The sequence below is a fragment of the Lolium perenne genome, chromosome 5 (genome assembly GCF_019359855.2).
Source record: "Lolium perenne isolate Kyuss_39 chromosome 5, Kyuss_2.0, whole genome shotgun sequence".
Classification (NCBI taxonomy): domain Eukaryota; kingdom Viridiplantae; phylum Streptophyta; class Magnoliopsida; order Poales; family Poaceae; genus Lolium; species Lolium perenne.
The window spans coordinates 56,564,125-56,582,541 of record NC_067248.2 but is presented as its reverse complement, the minus strand read 5'-3'; the positions used below and the strand labels follow the sequence as shown (position 1 = coordinate 56,582,541).

The following is an 18,417-nucleotide window of genomic DNA, read 5'->3' as shown; positions in this document are numbered from 1 at the left end:
ACATTATCAAACATATCATATTTCTTCCAAACTTCAATAGCTCGCGATCCACCATATTTCTAGATCGATTCACATCTGCAAAAGAAAAGATCGGCATCAATCTAAGTAGAGTTCTATATATAGCTGATTTAGAGGTTTCAGTTGTACTGAGTTCAAGCATCAGAGATGCACATTGTCTGCGCGTTCATCTTCAATGGAGCCTGCATCAAAATTTAATTTCACGAACCAGAGATGCAAGAAATAAAGACCATGATGGTTCGCAAATAGTTGTACTGCCCCCATTTCTGAATGACATGCACAGATGAAGCACATACTGTCAGCCAGCACCATTATTGTGTTGTTTTGCACAGGCATAGAGTAGCCCGCGGGAGCAACGAGTTCCAGCCCATCCTTGCATATGGGTACCCAAGGATCGCGAGGCTGCAGCCAGCGACGGCGTGGCAAGGCCACCGGACCCGCGGCAGATTCAGCATTTTTCGATGGAGGATCTCCCGGAGTCTTTGTTGCCTACATGGAGTGCACCAAAAGGATTCAGTTATTGTCCCATGACGAGTCCATGAACCAAACCGTCGTTGTCTTGGACATGGAAAAAAATAGCGCGCTATTTCGACGCTAATAGCACGCTATAGCGTTTCTGGACATGCCACGCTACATCATTTCGGCGCTATAGCGTGCTATAATGCGCTATTAGCGCGCTATAGCACGCTAATAGCGTATTTTTCGGGCGACGCTATTTTGTTATAGCGCGCTATTTTTTTCCTTGGTCTTGGATGTAGAAGCCCTTACCTGCCAGACCAGTATGAATACTAAAGGCACCATCTGAACTAATCTTCATAAGACATAAGGTGGCCTGACCTTGGGCTGCCAACGAAGCCACGGCCTTCTCGCTAATTCATTGACGCAAACCCCCATTGGCGTGCAGCATGAAGATGACGTAGACGAAGGCGCCTGTCTGCTTCATGACCTCCGGTGGGCGCCAGCCATGGCTACCGACTGCCCCGTTCCTGATGTTCCCCCCGAATTCACCAACGCCCCATGTTTTCTCTGTAGTGACAAACCTCTCTCTCTCCGATCAGATCGAGAACTGGGGGTGGACGAGCTCGAGGCCAGCTCCAAGGGCTTAGCCCAGTGGTTAGGGTCGCAGTGGCGCATCCTAACGACCAGGGTTCGATTCCTGTTAGGGACGAATTCTGGAATTGTCACGCCAAGTCCGGCTTCTACTATATCAATAGTGTTTCTAGTTCCTCCTAGACACTGTTTCTTTTTTTTTTTTTTTTTTTTTTTTGAGATTGAATTGGACTAGGAAGCATCGGCACGGCGGCACGCCGTGCCCGTAGGTTTATCATGTGTAGATTAATAAAAAGTTGTAATATTTGTTTCTTTAAAAGAAAAGGCGATGGAATATATTTTTGTGTTGAAATAGCTATGGAAGAAGGTAGTAGTATTCTCGTGAGGTTATCGTGAGCCGATTAACATAATGTATTAATATCTTTTTTGAATAGAAGATGCGACAAATGGTAACATATTTTATTTCTCGCAGCTACAATAGCATAACCATGAAGGTACTATAGGAAAAGGGAACTACAAATGGAGAGTTACCACCGGCAAATTATTCCTAAAGATTGTTGTCCATACACATTTGAAAATTACCGATGAAGATTGCTGCATGTGCACGTTTGAAAATTACTGGTAAGAAAATACCACAGCTGAAGAATTACACACCGTTGAAAACCGTTGTTAACTAATTACCATATGGGAAATTACTATTTGGGACCGATGATTTGCATGGAATAACTACCGACACATCGACGAAGGAATAATATCAAATAATCGCCGCTGAGGTCAAAATTTTGTGTGCAGAAATAACCATCAAAGAAATCAACAAATAACCTTCGAACTTACCATGGTAAAACTACGACCGAAAAAATATGTCAGAGAATAAAGAAAAGGGAAAAATTAAATTACTGCTAGAGAAATACTAACCGTAGAGGAGATACCTTGGGGTAACTATCGGTGGAACATTACAACCAGGAAGCTATCTCAAAAATTTACCGTCGAGAAGTAAAAGGAGAGAGACCAAAAAAATGTTCGAAGAAGTACCGTTGTAGAATTTCTCATAACTACCAGTAAAAAGTTACAGGCGAAAAGTTATCTCTAGAAGCTAGCATCAGACAATAAAAGGAGAGACATGTAAAAAAACATATATTTTTTTAAATGAAGGGCGACACAGTGGCCGCTGATTGGTAGAAAATGATGGCTCTACAATGCCCATGCAGTGGAGCTGTGTATTTTTCATTGCGTGTAATAACATGGGAAATTTACAGCCTAACGGAAAATTATGCACCCTTGAAGAGTGAAAGTATGGAAACGCGTCGAGAAACTATTGCTAGAAAATTTATGTCTAAGAGAAAGTTGAGCCATAAAATTGGGCAATCTCAAAGACTCATGGTTGGGTAACTACCGCTAGAAATAAAGAGCCCGGAAATTTGTGACAAAAAATAACCATTGAGTAATTAAAAAAGAGTTGGAAAAAATACTATCATAGATGTACGCTAACTACTATTGGAAACTTACGTCCGAAATGTCTATCGAATGAACTTGTGTTAAATATTACGGCCGAAAAGTTGTGCCGGAAGATTACCTTCAAGTAATTTTTTTTTAAAAAAAGAGCTAAAAAATATGCCATCAATAATTTTTTTTTTGAAACCCAAGACTGTGAGGCAACAGCCCCACAGCATTTTATTACTCTCAATTAAAGAAAGTTATGTACAGAAACCAAAAACAAAAGAAAAACTATGTACATCAAGGAAAAAAGGCTCTAAGGTAGAGACCTAATCCAGTCTAACAGTCTATCCTTATGCTTCTGTTTTATCCTATATTGCAACAAAGAGATATCATGAATAAACTTCCCCTTCCACTTAATGAAAGAGTGAACCTCAGCACTGAAGATCTTCCCATTTCTGAGTAACCAAATATTCCAACAAGCCAAGATGACTACTTCCATGAAAAAGGCTTAGCAAAATTCTTCCTTGCTCCATTCAAAACCTGTTGCATGTCATCAGTACCCACCCACTCAATCTGTAAATAGTTCCAAATTCTCCTGCTGAAATTACACTCAAAGAACAAGTGGATACGATCTTCATAACTTCTACCTGGGCAAAGCACACAATGTTCATCATCACTGACATGCCAGTGCCTTCTCTTCAGCAAGTCTCTTGTGTTTAGTCTATCTGATATCAGCAGCCAAGCAAACACCTTATGCTTCATGATACAACATGATTTCCAAAGCCATTTATATACACTAGGCACCTGTATGTGATCATGAATGTGCTTATAGAATTTAGCCGAAGCATAATGCTCTCCCCAAATATACACCCACTGATCATTGTCTTGTGTCAAAGGATTATCCTGTAAAATTTGCTTGACCTCCCCCAATTTCTGGTAAGCTTGAACAGACAGAGGCCAATAGAACATTGATTCCAAATCCTCCTCATGATACATATCCACCAAAGATGCATTTGGCAAGAGTGCATAAGAAAATAGCCTGGGGTATCTTTGGCAGAAAGGTAAAGATGAACCATTAACTCATTCATGGCAAAGGTGATACCTTAATGCCATCAATAAATTATTCCCATAAAGGTGTGTCCAGAAATTCCCACCAAAAAGTTTTAGAAGAAGGGACTTAAAAACACTGGCGTAGGTAAATGTTTGTTTGAGAGGTATACATAGGTAGCTACAGCTAGAAAATTGCAGATGAAAAGTTGTTGTGTCTAAATCTATGATTCAAAAATCTCAAAAGAGAAAAAAAAAAAGAAAAAAAACACATTGTACCATATGCCACGAGTTAGAGATTGATTGGAAGAAAGTGGGCATCTACAGTGCTTGAAAGTGGAGCACTATTCAAAAATCTCAAAAGAGAAAAAAAAAAGAAAAAAAAAACACATTGTACCATATGCCACGTGTTAGAGATTGATTGGAAGAAAGTGGGCATCTACAGTGCTTGAAAGTGGAGCACTATTCAAAAATCTCAAAAGAGAAAAAAAAAGAAAAAAAACACATTGTACCATATGCCACATGTTAGAGATTGATTGGAAAAAAGTGGGCATCTACAGTGCTTGAAAGTGGAGCACTCTCCTTCAAGCAAAAGGGTTCAACTTTAATATATAGTCTCATAACTACCAGTAAAAAGTTACAGGCGAAAAGTTATCTCTAGAAGCTAGCATCAGACAATAAAAGGAGAGACATGTAAAAAAACATATATTTTTTTAAATGAAGGGCGACACAGTGGCCGCTGATTGGTAGAAAATGATGGCTCTCCAATGCCCATGCAGTGGAGCTGTGTATTTTTCATTGCGTGTAATAACATGGGAAATTTACAGCCTAACGGAAAATTATGCACCCTTGAAGAGTGAAAGTATGGAAACGCGTTGAGAAACTATTGCTAGAAAATTTATGTCTAAGAGAAAGTTGAGCCATAAAATTGGGCAATCTCAAAGACTCATGGTTGGGTAACTACCTCTAGAAATAAAGAGCCCGGAAATTTGTGACAGAAAATGACCATTGAGTAATTAAAAAAGAGTTGGAAAAAATACTATCGTAGATGTACGCTAACTACTATTGGAAACTTACGTCCGAAATGTCTATCGAATGAACTTGTGTTAAATATTACGGCCGAAAAGCTGTGCCGAAAGATTACCTTCAAGTAATTTTTTTTAAAAAAGAGCTAAAAAATATGCCATCAATAAATTATTCCCATAAAGGTGTGTCCAGAAATTCCCACAAAAAAGTTATAGAAGAAGGGACTTAAAAACACTGACGTAGGTAATTGTTTGTTTGAGAGGTATACATAGGTATCTACAGCTAGAAAATTGCAGATGAAAAGTTGTTGTGTCTAAACCTATGATTCAAAAATCTCAAAAGAGAAAAAAAAAAGAAAAAAAAACACATTGTACCATATGTCACGTGTTAGAGATTGATTGGAAGAAAGTGGGCATCTACAGTGCTTCAAAGTGGAACACTATTCAAAAATCTCAAAAGAGAAAAAAAAAAGAAAAAAAAACACATTATACCGTATGCGATGTGTTAGAGATTGATTGGAAGAAAGTGGGCATCTAGAGTGCTTGAAAGTGGAGCACTATTCAAAAATCTCAAAAGAGAAAAAAAAGAAAAAAAAACACATTGTACTATATGCCACGTGTTAGAGATTGATTGGAAGAAAGTGGGCATCTACGGTGTGAAAGTGGAGCACTCTCCTTCAAGCAAAAGGGTTCAACTTTAATATATGGTATTATTATTCCTACTCCTCCTAGGTATAGCTGGTTGCTAAGCTGACGTGACACGTTTTTTTTATGGCATCAGGTAAGACGTCGTAGAAAGACTTGACGCATTGTGACGCTGAGACGGACGAAGACGCATAAAGCATAAACAACGGATGAAAACGTAATCATATGGACCGAACCAAGGAAATATTAGAGCATCTCCAGCCGCGTCCTCCAAAGCGTTCCCCAAACCGCACCGGATTGAGCGTTTGGGGGACGTGTTTCGTTCGTGCCGTCTTTGGGGGACGTTGTTCCCCAGTCGCGTCCCCCAAACAAAAATTCGGAAATTTTTAACTTAACGAGATTCGACTAAGATTCGTTCAAACTTACATAGATTCGAACGAAATTTGACTTAATTTAAACTAAACCTAATCTAGAACCACTTGCGGCGGCCGGAGGCGTCGTAGTACTGCTGGAAGTTGTACATGTCGTCGGTGACGACCTCCTGCTTGACGCGCTCGCCGACGGGCTCGTCCTTCACGGCGCCGCTTGGTCCTGCCTCGCCGTCGTCGGTGAGGTCCACCAGCGGCTTGCCGGAGTCGCGGATGGACAAGGCGATCGCCGCGTCGAGGTCGCCCCTCCAGGCGTCCTTGTCGTTCATGGACGCCAAGAACGCCGCCCGCAGATGATACGTCCCAAACGTATCTATAATTTCTTATGTTCCATGCTACTTTTATGATGATACTCACATGTTTTATACACATTATATGTCATATTTATGCATTTTCCGGCACTAACCTATTGACGAGATGCCGAAGAGCCAGTTGCTGTTTTCTGCTGTTTTTGGTTTCAGAAATCCTAGTAAGGAAATATTCTCGGAATTGGACGAAATCAACGCCCAGGGTCCTATTTTTTCACGAAGCTTCCAGAAGACCGGAGGACTTACGAGGTGGGGCCACGAGGTGGCCAGACACCAGGGCGGCGCGGCCTGGGCCTTGGCCGCGCCGGCCTGTTGTGTGGGGCCCCCGTGGCGTCTCTTGACCTGCCCTTCCGCCTACTTAAAGCCTCCGTCGCGAAACCCCCAGTACCGAGAGCCACGATACGGAAAACCTTCCAGAGACGCCGCCGCCAATCCCATCTCGGGGGATTCAGGAGATCGCCTCCGGCACCCTGCCGGAGAGGGGAATCATCTCCCGGAGGTCTCTTCATCGCCATGATCGCCTCCGGATCGATGTGTGAGTAGTTCACCCCTGGACTATGGGTGCATAGCAGTAGCTAGATGGTCGTCTTCTCCCCATTGTGTTATCATGTTAGATCTTGTGAGCTGCCTATTGATACGTCTCCGACGTATCGAAAATTTCTTATGTTCCATGCCACATTATTGATGATATCTACATGTTTTATGCACACTTTATGTCATATTCGTGCATTTTCTGGAACTAACCTATTAACAAGATGCCGAAGAGCCAGTTGCTGTTTTCTGCTGTTTTTGGTTTCAGAAATCCTAGTAACGAAATATTCTCGGAATTGGACGAAATCAACGCCCAGGGTCCTATTTTGCCACGAAGCTTCCAGAAGACCGAAGAGGAGTCGAAGTGGGGCCACGAGGCGCCGCCACCATATGGCGGCGCGGCCCAGGCCCTGGCCGCGCCGACCTATGGTGTGGGGCCCTCGTGTGGCCCCCCGCGTTGCCCTTCCGCCTACTTAAAGCCTCCGTCGCGAAACCCCCAGTACCGAGAGCCACGATACGGAAAACCTTACAGAGACGCCGCCGCCGCCAATCCCATCTCGGGGGATTCTGGAGATCTCCTCCGGCACCCTGCCGGAGAGGGGATTCATCTCCCGGAGGACTCTTCACCGCCATGGTCGCCTCCGGAGTGATGAGTGAGTAGTTCACCCCTGGACTATGGGTCCATAGCAGTAGCTAGATGGTTGTCTTCTCCTCATTGTGCTTCATTGTTGGATCTTGTGAGCTGCCTAACATGATCAAGATCATCTATCTGTAATACTATATGTTGTGTTTGTCGGGATCCGATGGATAGAGAATACTATGTTATGTTAATTATCAAGTTATTACCTATGTGTTGTTTATGATCTTGCATGCTCTCCGTTATTAGTAGAGGCTCTGGCCAAGTTTTTGCTCTTAACTCCAAGAGGGAGTATTTATGCTCGATAGTGGGTTCATGCCTCCATTGATATCTGGGACAGTGACAGAAAGTTCTAAGGTTGTGGATTGCTGTTGCCACTAGGGATAAAACATTGATGCTATGTCTAAGGATGTAGTTGTTGATTACATTACGCACCATACTTAATGCAATTGTCTGTTGTTAGCAACTTAATACTGGAAGGGGTTCGGATGATAACCTGAAGGTGGACTTTTTAGGCATAGATGCAGCTGGATGGCGGTCTATGTACTTTGTCGTAATGCCCAATTAAATCTCACTATACTTATCATGACATGTATGTGCATTGTTATGCTCTCTCTATTTGTCAATTGTCCGACTGTAATTTGTTCACCCAACATGCTTTTATCTTATGGGAGAGACACCTCTAGTGAACTGTGGACCCCGGTCCATTCTTTTATACTGAAATACAAATCTGCTGCAATACTTGTTTTACTGTTTTCTTGCAAATAATCATCTTCCACACAATACGGTTAATCCTTTGTTACAGCAAGCCGGTGAGATTGACAACCTCACTGTTTCGTTGGGGCAAAGTACTTTGGTTGTGTTGTGCAGGTTCCACGTTGGCGCCGGAATCTCTGGTGTTGCGCCGCACTACATCCCGCCGCCATCAACCTTCAACGTGCTTCTTGACTCCTACTGGTTCGATTAAACCTTGGTTTCTAACTGAGGGAAACTTGCCGCTATGCGCATCACACCTTCCTCTTGGGGTTCCCAACGGACGTGTCAGCTACACGCATCTCCTATCATGATCAAGATCATCTATTTGTAATCCTTCATGTTGTGTTTGTTGGGATCCGATGAATATTGAATACTATGTCAAGTTGATTATCAATCTATCATATATGTTATTTATGTTCTTGCATGCTCTCCGTTGCTAGTAGAGGTTCTGGCCAAGTTGATACTTGTGACTCCAAGAGGGAGTATTTATGCTCGATAGTGGGTTCATGCCTCCATTAAATCTGGGACAGTGACAGAAAGTTCTAAGGTTGTGGATGTGTTGTTGCCACTAGGGATAAAACATCGATGCTTTGTCTAAGGATATTTGTGTTGATTACATTACGCACCATACTTAATGCAATTGTCTGTTGTTTACAACTTAATACTAGAGGGGGTTCGGATGATAACCTGAAAGTGGACTTTTTAGGCATAGATGCATGCTGGATAGCGGTCTATGTACTTTGTCGTAATGCCCTGATTAAATCTCATAGTACTCATCATGATATATGTATGTGCATTGTTATGCCTTCTTTATTTGTCAATTGCCCAACTGTAATTTGTTCACCCAGCATCTGCTATCTTATGGGAGAGACACCACTAGTGATCTGTGGACCCCGGTCCTATTCTTTACATCTGAAATACAAACTGCTGCAATTGTTTTTTACTGTTCTTCGCAAACAACCATCATCATCCACACTATACATCTAATCCTTTGTTTACAGCAAGCCGGTGAGATTGACAACCTCGCTGTTACGTTGGGGCAAAGTTCTGTGATTGTGTTGTGCAGGTTCCACGTTGGCGCCGGAATCCCTGGTGTTGCGCCGCACTACACTCCTCCGCCATCAACCTTCAACGTGGTTCTTGACTCCTACTGGTTCGATAAACCTTGGTTTCTTACTGAGGGAAACTTGCTGCTGTACGCATCGCACCTTCCACTTGGGGTTCTGATGTCTACGTTCCCCCTCCTTTCCTGTAGACAGTGTTGGGCCCCCAAGAGCAGAGGTTTGTAGAACAGCAGCAAGTTTTCCCTTAAGTGGATCACCCAAGGTTTATCGAACTCAGGGAGGAAGAGGTCAAAGATATCCCTCTCATGCAACCCTGCAACCACAAAGCAAGAAGTCTCTTGTGTCCCCAACACACCTAATAGGTGCACTAGTTCGGTGAAGAGATAGTGAAATACAGGTGGTATGAATAAGTAGTAGCAACGGTGCCAGAAAATAGCTTGCTGGCGTGTAGTTGATGGTGGTAGTATTGCAGCAGTAGTAACGCAGTAAAACAGTAAACAAGCAGTAGTAACTCAGCAGTATTTAGGAACAAGGCCTAGGGATTACACTTTCACTAGTGGACACTCTCAACATTGATCACATAACAGAATAGATAAATGCATACTCTACACTCTTGTTGGATGATGAACACATTGCGTAGGATTACACGAACCCTCAATGCCGGAGTTAACAAGCTCCACAATAATGCTCATATTTTAGTAACCTTTAGTGTAAGATAGATCAACAGACTAAACCAAGTACTAGCATAGCATGCACACCGTAACCTTCATGCATATGTAGGAGGAATAGATCACATCAATATTATCATAGCAATAGTTAACTTCACAATCTACAGAGATCATGATCATAGCATAAACCAAGTACTAACACGGTGCACACACTGTCGCCTTTACACACGTGCAGGAGGAATAGAACTACTTTAATAACATCACTAGAGTAGCACATAGATGAATTGTGATACAAAACTCATATGAATCTCAATCATGTAAAGCAGCTCATGAGATTATTGTATTGAGGTACATGGGAGAGAGATGAACCACATAGCTACCGGTACAGCCCCGAGCCTCGATGGAGAACTACTCCCTCCTCATGGGAGCAGCAGCGGTGATGAAGATGGCGGTGGAGATGGCAGCGGTGTCGATGGAGAAGCCTTCCGGGGCACTTCCCCGCTCCGGCAGGGTGCCGGAACAGAGACTCCTGTCCCCCAGATCTTGGCTTCGCGATGGCGGCGGCTCTGGAAGGTTTTCCGTATCGTGGTTTTTCGCATCAGGGTTTTCGATCCAGGGGCTTTATATAGGCGAAGAGGCGGCGCAGGAGGGTCGAAGGGGTGGCCACACCATAGGGCGGCGCGGCCAGGGCCTGGGCCGCGCCGGCCTATGGTCTGGGTGGCCTGTGGCCCCCCTCTGGTCCTTCTCGGGTGTTCTGGATGCTTCCGGTGAAAATAGGGACCTGGGTCTTGATTTCGTCCGATTCCGAGAATATTTCGTTACTAGGATTTCTGAAACCAAAAACAGCAGAAAACAGCAACTGGCACTTCGGCATCTTGTTAATAGGTTAGTTCCAGAAAATGCACGAATATGACATAAAGTGTGCATAAAACATGTAGGTATCATCAATAATATGGCATGGAACATAAGAAATTATCGATACGTCGGAGACGTATCAAGCATCCCCAAGCTTAGTTCTGCTCGTCCCGAGCAGGTAAAACGATAACAAAGATAATTTCTGAAGTGACATGCCATCATAAACTTGATCATATTGTAAACATATGTAATGAATGCAGCGATCAAAACAATGGTAATGACATGAGTAAACAACTGAATCATAAAGCAATGACTTTTCATGAATATCACTTTCAAGACAGGCATCAATAAGTCTTGCATAAGAGTTAACTCATAAAGCAATAATTTTAAGTAAAGATATTGAAGCAACACAATGGAAGATAAAGTTTCAGCAATTGCTTTCAACTTGTAACATGTATATCTCAATGATAGTTTGTCAACATAGAGTAATATAACAAGTGCAATATGCAAGTATGTAGGAATCAATGCACAGTTCACACAAGTGTTTACTTCTTGAGGTGGAGAGAGATAGGTGAACTGACTCAACATAAAAGTAAAAGAATGGTCCTTCAAAGAGGAAAGCATCGATTGCTATATTTGTGCTAGAGCTTTTATTTTGAAAACATGAAACAATTTTGTCAACGGTAGTAATAAAGCATATGAGTTATGTACATTATATCTTACAAGTTGTAGGTCTCATGCATAGTATACTAATAGTGCCCGCACCTTGTCCTAATTAGCTTGGACTACCGGATCTTTGCAATGCACATGTTTTAACCAAGTGTCACAATGGGGTACCTCCATGCCGCCTGTACAAAGGTCTAAGGAGAAAGCTCGCATTTTGGATTTCTCGCTTTTGATTATTCTCAACTTAGACATCCATACCGGGACAACATGGACAACAGATAATGGACTCCTCTTTAATGCATAAGCATGTGACAACAATTATTATTCTCATATGAGATGGAGGATATGTGTCCAAAACTGAAACTTCCACCATGAATCATGGCTTTAGTTAGCGGCCCAAAGTTCTTCTCTAACAATATGCATGCTCCAACCATGAAGGTGGTAGATCTCTCTTACTTTAGACAAGACGGACATGCATAGCAACTCACATGATGTTCAACAAAGAATAGTTGATGGCGTCCCCAGAAACATGGTTATCGCACAACAAGCAACTTAATAAGAGATAAAGTGCATAAGTACATATTCAATACCACAATAGTTTTTAAGCTATTTGTCCCATGAGCTATATATTGCAAAGGTGAATGATGGAATTTTAAAGGTAGCACTCAAGCAATTTACTTTGGAATGGCGGAGAAATACCATGTAGTAGGTAGGTATGGTGGACACAAATGGCATAGTGGTGGCTCAAGTATTTGGGATGCATGAGAAGTATTCCCTCTCGATACAAGGTTTAGGCTAGCAAGGTTATTTCAAACAAACACAAGGATGAACCGGTGCAGCAAAACTCACATAAAAGACATATTGTAAACATTATAAGACTCTACACCGTCTTCCTTGTTGTTCAAAACTCAATACTAGATATTATCTAGACTCTAGAGAAACCAAATATGCAAACCAAATTAGCAAGCTCTAAGTATTTCTTCATTAATGGGTGCAAAGTATATGATGCAAGAGCTTAAACATGAGCACAACAATTGCCAAGTATCAAATTATCCAAGACATTTTAGAGTTACTACATGTAGCATTTTCCAATTCCAACCATATAACAATTTAACGAAGAGGAAACTTCGCCATGAATATTATGAGCTAAGAACACATGTGTTCATATGAACCAGCGGAGCGTGTCTCTCTCCCACACAAGCATGATGTAATCCAATTTATTCAAACACAAACAAAAATAGAAACAAACAAACAGACGCTCCAAGTAAAGTACATAAGATGTGACGGAATAAAAATATAGTTTCAGGGGAGGAACCTGATAATGTTGTCGATGAAGAAGGGGATGCCTTGGGCATCCCCAAGCTTAGACGCTTGAGTCTTCTTGAAATATGCAGGGGTGAACCACCGGGGCATCCCCAAGCTTAGAGTTTTTCACTCTCCTTGATCATAGTATATCATCCTCCTCTCTTGACCCTTGAAAACTTCTTCCACACCAAACTTTAAGCAAACTCATTAGAGGGTTAGTGCATAATCAAAAACTCACATGTTCAGAGGTGACACAATCATTCTTAACACTTATGGACATTGCTCAAAGCTACTGGAAGGTAATGGAACAAAGAAATCCACCCAACACAGCGAAAGAAGCAATGCGAAATAAAAGGCAGAATCTGTCAAAAACAGAACAGTCCGTAAAGACGAATTTTAAAATGGCACCAGACTTGCTCAAATGGAAAAACTCAAAACTAATGAAAGTTGCGTACATATCTGAGGATCACTCACGAAAATTGGCATAATTTTCTGAGTTACCTAAAGAGAATTAGACCCAGATTCGTGACAGACATCAATGCTGTTTCTGCGCAGCAATCCAAATCTAGCATCAACTTTACCATAGAGACTTTACTTGGCACAAAAACATGATAAGGAGAGGTTGCTACAGTAGTAAACAACTTCCAAGACACAAATATAAAACAAAGTACTGTAGCAAAATAACACATGGGTTATCTCCCAAGAAGTTCTTTCTTTATAGCCGTTAAGATGGGCTCAGCAGTTTTAATGATGCACTCGCAAGAAATAGTATTTGAAGAAAAAGAGAGCATCAAGAGGCAAATTCAAAACAAATTTAAGTCTAACATGCTTCCTATGAAAAGGAATCTTGTAAATAAACAAATTCATGAAGCATGATGCAACAAGCATAGAAAGATAAAACATGTGTAACTTCAAAAATTTCAGCATATAGGGAGGCATTTTAGTAACATGAAAATTTCTACAACCATATTTTCCTCTCTCATAATAACTTTCAGTAGTATCATGAGTAAACTCAACAATATAACTATCACATAAAGCATTCTTATCATGAGTCTCATGCATAAAATTATTACTACTCCCAACATAAGCATAGTTATTCTTATTAATTGTAGTAGGAGCAAATTCAAAAAAGTAGCTATCATTATTATTCTCATAATCAAATATAGGAGGCATATTGTAATCATAATCAAATTTATCCTCCATAACAGGTGGTACTAAAAGACCAATATCATTATAATCATCATAAATAGGAGGCAAAGTATCATCAAAGTAAATTTTCTCCTCAATGCTTGGGGGACTAAAAATATCATGCTCATCAAAGCCAGCTTCCCCAAGCTTAGAATTTTCCATATCATTAGCAACAATGGTGTTAAAAGCGTTCATACTAATATGTTCCATAGGTTTTTTAATTTTCGCATCAAACCATCCATGTCTTAAATCAGGAAATAGAATAAGAAGCTCATTGTTGTCCATTATGCCTAACTAGTGTAAACAAGAAACAAAAAGATGCAATTGCAGGATCTAAAGGAAATAGCTTCGAGCACACACACAACGGCGCCAGAAAAGTACTTTACCTGAGACCGGAGTATGAATGCCTTTTACCTTTCCTCCCCGGCAACGGCGCCAGAAAAGTGCTTGATGTCTACGTTCCCCCTCCTTTCCTGTAGACAGTGTTGGGCCCCCAAGAGCAGAGGTTTGTAGAACAGCAGCAAGTTTTCCCTTAAGTGGATCACCCAAGGTTTATCGAACTCAGGGAGGAAGAGGTCAAAGATATCCCTCTCATGCAACCCTGCAACCACAAAGCAAGAAGTCTCTTGTGTCCCCAACACACCTAATAGGTGCACTAGTTCGGCGAAGAGATAGTGAAATACAGGTGGTATGAATAAGTAGTAGCAACGGTGCCAGAAAATAGCTTGCTGGCGTGTAGTTGATGGTGGTAGTATTGCAGCAGTAGTAACGCAGTAAAACAGTAAACAAGCAGTAGTAACTCAGCAGTATTTAGGAACAAGGCCTAGGGATTACACTTTCACTAGTGGACACTCTCAACATTGATCACATAACAGAATAGATAAATGCATACTCTACACTCTTGTTGGATGATGAACACATTGCGTAGGATTACACGAACCCTCAATGCCGGAGTTAACAAGCTCCACAATAATGCTCATATTTTAGTAACCTTTAGTGTAAGATAGATCAACAGACTAAACCAAGTACTAGCATAGCATGCACACCGTAACCTTCATGCATATGTAGGAGGAATAGATCACATCAATATTATCATAGCAATAGTTAACTTCACAATCTACAGAGATCATGATCATAGCATAAACCAAGTACTAACACGGTGCACACACTGTCGCCTTTACACATGTGCAGGAGGAATAGAACTACTTTAATAACATCACTAGAGTAGCACATAGATGAATTGTGATACAAAACTCATATGAATCTCAATCATGTAAAGCAGCTCATGAGATTATTGTATTGAGGTACATGGGAGAGAGATGAACCACATAGCTACCGGTACAGCCCCGAGCCTCGATGGAGAACTACTCCCTCCTCATGGGAGCAGCAGCGGTGATGAAGATGGCGGTGGAGATGGCAGCGGTGTCGATGGAGAAGCCTTCCGGGGGCACTTCCCCGCTCCGGCAGGGTGCCGGAACAGAGACTCCTGTCCCCCAGATCTTGGCTTCGCGATGGCGGCGGCTCTGGAAGGTTTTCCGTATCGTGGTTTTTCGCATCAGGGTTTTCGATCCAGGGGCTTTATATAGGCGAAGAGGCGGCGCAGGAGGGTCGAAGGGGTGGCCACACCATAGGGCGGCGCGGCCAGGGCCTGGGCCGCGCCGGCCTATGGTCTGGGTGGCCTGTGGCCCCCCTCTGGTCCTTCTCGGGTGTTCTGGATGCTTCCGGTGAAAATAGGGACCTGGGTCTTGATTTCGTCCGATTCCGAGAATATTTCGTTACTAGGATTTCTGAAACCAAAAACAGCAGAACAAAGAATCGGCACTTCGGCATCTTGTTAATAGGTTAGTTCCAGAAAATGCACGAATATGACATAAAGTGTGCATAAAACATGTAGGTATCATCAATAATATGGCATGGAACATAAGAAATTATCGATACGTCGGAGACGTATCAGGTTCCCAACGGGCGTGTGCTTTACGCGTCATCAGCAGACCTGGGCAGTCCTCGGGGTCGTCGCTGCTGGCGATGAGCCGCTGCTGCCGCTCATACTCCGCCAGCAGCGCCGCCTGCGACGCTTCCTCCGGCTCCTCCTTCACCTCCGGCTTCGGGATGAGGAGGGCGCCGCCGCGCCTCCCTTGCTGCCGCTGGCTGCCGCTACCGCTGCCGCCACGCCTCGTGTTGACGGGCGTCGCCGGCTCCTCCTTCACCTCCCGTTTGGGAACGGTGTACGGCGCCGACCGGTAAGACGAGGACGGCGTCGATCGCGCCGGTCCTGAGGAAGAAGAGTGCGAGGAGGACGAGTACGTCGTCCTCCTCGGCTGCCATTGAGGAGACAGCGGCGGCGACGACGGCATCTCCAGCCTTGGAGCGCCGTTGCGGATGCCGCGGATGACGTTCTCGAGGGTGCGCCCCGGAACGCCCCAGAACAGGGCGCGGCCGTCCTTGTTCCAGCTATTGGGGCCGCCGACGAGCCCCTCCATGCTGTGCATCTCGATGTCGTACTTCGCCTTGAAGTACGTCGTCCACCAGGCATCGTTGTTGTCGACCGCCCACGTCGGATCCAACCGCTCCTGGCCGGTGAGTTGAGCCCGACGGGCCTTGACGGCGTCCCACCATTGGTCCGTGCGCGGCTTCGGCGGCGGCGGAACGCCAATGCCGTTCACGGCCATCTTCCAGCCGCCGCTGCTTGGCAGCCGCATGTCCGGCGGGACTGGATACCGGGCGTGGTACAGCGCCCACGCCTCCGGCACGGTGAGGCTGCGCGGCTGAAGCCGTTTGCCGCGGCGATCTTGCGGGAGGACGAGCTCGATATTTTTGGAGAGACGAGGAGAAGATCTGGGATGGGGGAGGCGGCGGCGACGAGAAGGTTTGTGAGCGGTGAGAAACTGCAGGGCGTCTTTAAACAGCGGCGGCAGCGGGTGGTTGCACGCAATAACGCCGGCGCGGACGGCCACGCGGCCATGCACGGCGAGACGCGTCCCTGCGTCGCCTGGGAAAACAGGGACGCCATTAACATCGCTTGACCAAAGGTAGGCGACGGGGTTTTAGGCTTCCGAGCCGCTGACGCATCGGGCCCGCGTCGGTTCGCCTCGCTTTTCGTTGTGTCTGGCGTGCCCAGTGCGTCCCCTGTGGGACGGGGACGGACTCGGGGCGCCGGACACCGTATGGGAGCGCGCCGGACAAAAATGGGCTTTGGAGGACGCGGCTGGAACGGTTTTTTTGTCCGGCGCGCCCCAAATCCCTTTGGGGGACGCTTTGGGGGACGCGGCTGGAGATGCTCTTAGCTCCTTTATTATTAACTAGCAGCATGCCCGCGCTTTGCTGCGAAATAATCTAGAACGTTGATTTGTAGTATGTAGCAAACATGCTCTTATGTTGCCAAATGTATCTATACTTCCTCTTTCTAAAAATGAAATACGTATATAGTTTTTTGTCAAAGTTAAACTATTCAAAATTTAAAAACTATATAGGAAAATGTGTCCAACATCTATAGTCTCAAACCAATACTATTATAAACTTCTTGAAATATACTTTCATATTGTGTTTGTTTGATGTTGTAGATGTTTATGTTAACTTCAATTTTATGACTTTGACTAAAAATTATATGCATCCTATTTTGGCGCGGCGGCACCGATACGTGGGTACCATAAAAAATTATATATTAATTAATAATAGATTGATGGCTTGCCGCATGTATGCTCATATATCTATTTTTTTAGAACATCTATATATCCTCTTAGATGTTGCCGTGGTGCACGAATACAACCGGAAGTCAAGTAAGGTGATATAGTTCAGCTAGAAGAACTTTTCATATGACCAGAACAACATAATGATGATGTCATGATGACGTGTCATGTAGAAGTACATATGCTATACGATGGCATGCAACATCGGCTTAAGGGCCGACGCCCACCACAAGACCTAGCCGAAAAACTCCTTCCATCCTCGATTCCGACGAGATCGATCCCGGCTAAACTCGCCGACCAATATGTTTTTGTAGCATCCTGAGGCGCCACTCCGTCGTTCATGTTAGAAGTAGGATAGCTTTGGTACTAAGCTAATTAGGCAGTTATTAAGATTAGCTTAGGTCCTAAGCTAAGTAGTCAGTTAGTTTTGTCCAAACGCTGTAATACCGAAGAGGTGCCTTTGTAACCGCCTTATTGGCGTCTGTTCGGTGGGTATATATACCCCCAACAATCATCAATAAAACATCACTTGATTCTCTCAATCATTAGTTCCTAAACACGTTATCAGCACTTTTCTCTTCCGAGAGCACCCAGGCCACAGAACCGTCGGACAGAAGAAAGGAAGAATGAAGGACAGGCGGCGGCGATGGACGCGGCCATCGGCCCGCATCCTCGCAGGGCGGCGGCGCCCGCGACCAACCGCTTGTCTTTCACCAGCGTGGTTCCCTGGCGCTGCATCTCCGGGGTACGTCACATTGGCATATGCTGTGGCGGATGCAGGCGCCATCGCCCGTGATTCTCATCTGCGCCTCACGCCCAGCGCGCGGATCGGCCGCTCCTTCTCCTGGCGACAGAGGCGCTCGCGGCAGCGCCCTCCGGCGTGCCGCCCAGACGCACAGCCGCCTAAGGCGGTGGGACGGCGGCCTACGGCCGGCATGCCCAGTAGCGCCCTCCGGCGCGGACACACAGCCGCTTAAGGCGGTGCGACGGCGGCCTACGGCCGGCATAGGCAGCAGCGCCGGAGCGGCGCTCGTCCCGACAGCAGCCCCAGGCTCCAGCGATGCTCGTGCCTCAGAACCCACGCCGTCGGTGTCCTGGTTATC

The 18,417-nt window shown here is 44.3% G+C and overlaps 1 long non-coding RNA gene across 1 annotated transcript; it reads right to left on the bottom strand.

Moving 5' to 3' along the window:
- Positions 1-17,859: 17,859 nt before the first annotated feature.
- On the bottom strand, positions 17,860-18,417 carry LOC139831252 (uncharacterized). The gene is made up of 2 exons (XR_011745937.1): positions 18,288-18,417; positions 17,860-18,217 (listed from the first exon to the last, which is right to left on the bottom strand). It is a non-coding gene; the product is annotated as an uncharacterized lncRNA (long non-coding RNA).